At 42.7% G+C, this 3,615-nt stretch overlaps 1 protein-coding gene across 3 annotated transcripts in view; it reads left to right on the forward strand.

Annotated features, from left to right (window-relative positions):
* Positions 1–2,855: 2,855 nt before the first annotated feature.
* Positions 2,856–3,615, forward strand: part of atp2b1a (ATPase plasma membrane Ca2+ transporting 1a) — a 38,450-nt gene continuing 37,690 nt past the window's right edge. For all 3 annotated transcript variants that reach the window (XM_035676878.1, XM_035676883.1, XM_035676890.1), the window contains exon 1: positions 2,856–2,985. The gene's annotated coding sequence lies outside the window, so the exon portion shown is untranslated. The remainder of the gene's footprint in view (positions 2,986–3,615) is intronic.

Below are 3,615 nucleotides of genomic sequence, written 5' to 3' on the forward strand. Positions count from 1 at the left end.
TTTTGTGATTTGTTTTTTTCTGTTTTACATACTTGTGGTTGTCTTTAAATTCAATGCCTTTAAATAAATTGTATGAAATGCACATATTTGCTTTCTGACAGTTAGATGAGGAGCTCAATACCACTCGATATGTGTCAGTTTAATGTAAGGCTACAACCAGCAGCTAGTTAGCTTAGCTTAGCACAAAGAAAGGGAAATAGTCTGGCACATAACCTCCCATCAAAGGATGAGTTATCATTTTTACTTTTTTACTTTACTTTTGCTGGCTAGCTCTTGCCCCCCGTTTCTAGTCTTTGTGCTAAGCTAAGCTAATTAGCTGCTGGCTGTTGCTACATGTTTACTATACAGACATGAGTTTATTTCCTTAAATGTCTAAAACTATTCCTTTAACAGTATGAATACAGAACTGACCTGCTATTATAATTTACTGTCTTTATTAGTTGTATATTATACTGATCTAAGTTCTTTAAATACATGACTTTGAAAATAGTTTCTGAGAGGACATTTCGGGTCTATATTAACATCCCTACCATTTGATTCTTGTTAATTGTGTCCCCTGGCCTCTGCATGTATGGCTTGGCAGATAGAGATGTAAGAGGTAGGGAGGGAGTTAAGATACTACGACTGATGGACAGACAAAGATGGACAGAAAGCGAGCAGTGTCAGTGTCATGTTAGAGGGACATCTGCTGAGGGTTGGCCAAGCACAAAGCACTGCAGACTGCCAATCAGGAAGCCACCAAAACCACTGACAGTGAACTGGAAAAATGGCAGGCGTAAAAATAGGTCTTGTTTCTACTTCGGCACTACAGGATTTGTGGTGCCTGTTTGCCAGTACCAGCTGTGTGTTGCTGTTGGATGTAGAAGAAAACCACAAGTATTGAAGCGCTGCTAGTTTGAAGTTTGAGAGCAGGAGATTGACTGACAGCTCAAGATGTGTGAAGGGTGTGGGGAAGCATATGTGACACCCAAACTTGACTGACTTCATCATCTTACTGATGGCTGCTACTGCAAACATTGGTCAAAATTCTACCCATGTTACTTGCTTATCTGTCTATCTATCTATCTATCTATCTATCTATCTATCTATCTATCTATCTATCTATCTTTGCATCTTGACTGATTGTTCCTCTTTCTTTCTTTCGACTGAATCAACTCAGTCAAATTACACAGGCGTTAGGACCAAATGATTGCGCAAGTCAACTTACATAAATTAAGTTTTTTTCCTGCCTCTGCTCTTCCTCTTTTTCTTTTATTTTTTTTCTTTTCCCCAAATTTCTCCTCCCTTTGACATAGATCTGACACCACAAGTTCTGAAACATTTTTCATCCTTTAAACTGCACACAGGGATAAACATGTTGAACTTTTCCCCTGTTTACAAATCTGAAGAGGTAAATGCTTCTGTGCACTTAGGGCTGCTGTGTTAATGATAAATCCCATTATGTCAAGACAGCAAGTATATTACACTGAGGTTTGACCTCAACCAGAGTTGTTTTCTGTTTATCATCTACCACCACTCATGTCTTTTTTAACCTGGGGTCCACCACGTCTTCATAAAAGATTGGTTTACTTACCTGACTTGGTTCGTGCAAAGTCAGATGAAGAATATTATTCACCTTGACTGAAAAAAAAAAAAACTCCTTACCTGGCCTTGTGCACGTACTGAACATTCTTTATCATGCACTTTGTATTACTAAATAATAGACTAGTTGGACTGCTTGGGCACCTCGTACTACTGCACATACATTTATCTTACAACGTGCTAGATGTCCACAGGGGGACTTTTTTTGCTGCACAATAATTGCAAAGCATATTCTGTGGTTACTCTGCCCTGTATCAATGTGGTGTTTAATTTCTATTGCATAACAGAAGTCTAAGGGAGAGGACAAATGGACCTCTGCTTACATTGTAATGCAATGCAATCCATTGCCTTTCACTGACAGTTTGGCAAAGCAGTAGGAAGGCTGATTGTCGAGTGTGTGACTCCCTCACAACAGGACTAAAGAATCGCAAAGAATACAGGCATTGAATCCGCAGAAGAAGAAGAAGAAGAAGAAGAAGGGGGAAAAAAAGCGCTACGTCATGGAAAGAATGACGTCAGGTTTGATTAGGCGCCGAGGGAAGAGCCTTGTGTGTAACCTAGGTGGAGTTCAGGCAAACCAGACAGCAGAAACGATGCTGCAGTAAGGTTTCGGTGCGTACTTTTTACAGGCTACATCATATGATTGGGGGGGGCTGTTGAATAATCCTGTTATTATAAGGCGACACGGGAGCAAGGAGGGAGTACGAGGGGATCATGACGTAACCGTTTCCATAGGCGACTGATATGCCGGCTTAGCCAATGGGAATCCACACCAGCGGTCCATACCCATCCTCCTTTTGACGTGCATCACATGTCCCCGGCGGTGTTGTGACAGAAACGGGCGAGGCGAGGCGAGATGATTCCCGGTCGCCTACTTCCGCCTTCGTCAAAAATCCACTTTAGAGAAAACTGGACCCTCTTGTCCTTTTTGGCTGGTTGTCTCCCACATTGTGTCCAATATCCTCACGCCCAACGTCTTAGAAATAGTGATTATACCGTATCGTATCGTTGTATTAATAAATAGAGCCGGGGGCTTTTTGTCTGCACCTGTTCTACGATGAAGTGTTATTTTTTATGAATGACTACTATATTAATCAGTAGTCTTTAAATATACCAGCCATTTGGTACAGTCACTGTGACAACGTGATGCCAGTTAACCGTTATAAGAGTTTAAACAGCAGTACGCATGTGTCATATCGTTTCCGGTCAAGTGGACGTGGGTTTACACGGGCTCAAGTGGGACGGTAACTATCTTGACATTTCTGGTTTGGAGACGTCGGTTGTGGTTGTGACAGCGCAGTGGGCGGGATTTTACCTCCGATCAGGGGAGAGAGTCTAGTCTTTGGTGAGACTGAGGGGGAGTTACAGAGAGAAAGGGATCTGGGGTGCTCTTCAGAGAACGGAGTAAGTATTTTTTGGTGTTATTTCCAGTGCTTGCGCTACAAAATGCCGCATGATACGTGCTGCTTCCATGTGTGGCAGACGTTGCATTGAAGGGGGGGGAAAAAAAAAAAAAACCTTCCCCGGTGAAGTCTTCATTTTTGTGTGCAGTGATCAACGAGGGCCAGCCACCGGTGGGTAGTTAGCCTTATACCAGGCTAACATCGTTAGCTTCACGTTATATCTTAGATACATACTGACATTGGGCGTCTCGTTTTCCGACCCAGGTAGCTAATCAGACAAGATGCTGCCAGATTTTCTCAGCTTGTGTTTCGTTTACCCAGACTTTCGGCTTTGCCCCGGGCGAAGTTTTTCGACTTGTCAATGAATTGGAAGTGGCTTTTTTTGTGCATTTTCCCTCTTTACAATGAACATACGCTAACGCCAGGGAGCTAGTTGGCTAACATTCTACGCTAGCCTGGAACGTTGTGTGTGTGTGTGTTCTTTTTGAACGTTCGACTCAACACGCCACAGCCGCTCGTGTCCGGCAGTTTTGACGTTTACACGTTGAGGCTCATCATTTCAACGGCAGCCGCTGAAAATGTGGACCCCCCCCTTACATAAAGTTACCTCTATTTCATTCTGAATAAAGGG

The sequence above is a fragment of the Morone saxatilis genome, unplaced genomic scaffold, assembly GCF_004916995.1.
Source record: "Morone saxatilis isolate NCDOM2014 unplaced genomic scaffold, NCSU_SB_2.0 Contig10, whole genome shotgun sequence".
In the NCBI taxonomy this organism is placed as follows: domain Eukaryota; kingdom Metazoa; phylum Chordata; class Actinopteri; family Moronidae; genus Morone; species Morone saxatilis.